Source organism: Limulus polyphemus, unplaced genomic scaffold (genome assembly GCF_000517525.1).
Source record: "Limulus polyphemus unplaced genomic scaffold, Limulus_polyphemus-2.1.2 Scaffold5764, whole genome shotgun sequence".
Taxonomy (NCBI): Eukaryota; Metazoa; Arthropoda; class Merostomata; order Xiphosura; family Limulidae; genus Limulus; species Limulus polyphemus.
Window position 1 is genome coordinate 59,422 of NW_013671374.1, and position 1,284 is coordinate 60,705.

The 1,284-nt window shown below is 34.5% G+C and overlaps 1 protein-coding gene across 1 annotated transcript in view; it reads right to left on the minus strand.

The window, feature by feature from the left end:
• The window catches only part of LOC111089277, a 22,533-nt gene extending 21,463 nt beyond the window's left edge, over positions 1 to 1,070 (minus strand). The window contains exon 1 of the mRNA XM_022401479.1: positions 1,056 to 1,070. The gene's annotated coding sequence lies outside the window, so the exon portion shown is untranslated. The remainder of the gene's footprint in view (positions 1 to 1,055) is intronic.
• Between the last annotated feature and the right edge of the window lie 214 nt (positions 1,071 to 1,284).

The following is a 1,284-nucleotide window of genomic DNA, read 5'->3' on the forward strand; positions in this document are numbered from 1 at the left end:
AGCGCAGATAGCCCTCGTGTAGCTTTGCGCGAAATTCAAAAACAAACAAAATAAATATATAAAGTGATTTATACACATATGTTAACATGTTTATATTCCTAACATATTTATTAAACATATGTCAAATATATCTGGTTATTAGAAGCGGTAGTTCCATCTGGTGACGTTTGTGTAAAACTCTTTAAGACAATTATATCCAGACAGTACAGTAATACTCCTCTTTTGAAAGGGAAGATTATCATGAAAAAATACACACAAAAAACATGATGATGAAAACAGAAAACGATCTATTAAATATTTACGTTAATGATACAGATAGTGAGTTATATTTTTAACAAACAATATTATTTCAGTTGGCAACAGTTAGTCGATTATCACTAACAGATGTTTTTATCCATACCAACTTTACAAGAACATCCTAAATCAAAGCAATCTTATCAGAGTCTCTAAACTTCTAACTAAACATATCTCTCGAGGGATACACCAAACTTCTAACTAAAGATATCTCTCGAGGGATACTCCAAACTTCTAACTAAAGATATCTCTCGAGGGATACACCAAACCTCTAACTAAAGATATCTCTCGATGGATACACCAAACCTCTAACTAAAGGTATCTCTCGAGGGATACTCCAACTTTCTAACTAAAGGTATCTCTCGAGGGATACTTCAAATTTCTAACTTCTAACTAAAGGTATCTCTCGAGGGATACTCCAAACACCTAATTAAAGGCATATCTCAAAGAATACACCAAACTTCTAACTAAAGACATATCTCAAGGAATACACCAAACTTATAACTAAAGGCATCTCTCGAGGAATACACCAAATTTCTAAGCAAAATCATTTCTCGATGGATATTCCAAGCTTCTATCTAAAATCAAAGCATGGCCAATTTTGCATCGAACGAGCGATTCATGGGCCATGGCTCAAAATAGTGAAAGGTGGCAGTCCACGCCCCATTTATAACATTACATTTTAAGCCCAGCATCGCCGTGTACCGTTTTTATTCAGCAAATAAAAGTGTAATCGTGCTAATTTCTTGATACGTACTCACCTTTCTCCTTTTAACACGACTTCATAAAAGTGTAATCGTGCTAATTTCTTGATACGTACTCACCTTTCTCCTTTTAACACGACTTCATAAAAGTGTAATCGTGCTAATTTCTTGATACGTACTCACCTTTCTCCTTTTAACACGACTTCCTAAAAGTGTAATCGTGCTAATTTCTTGATACGTACTCACCTTTCTCCTTTTAACACGACTTCATAAAAGTGTAATCGTG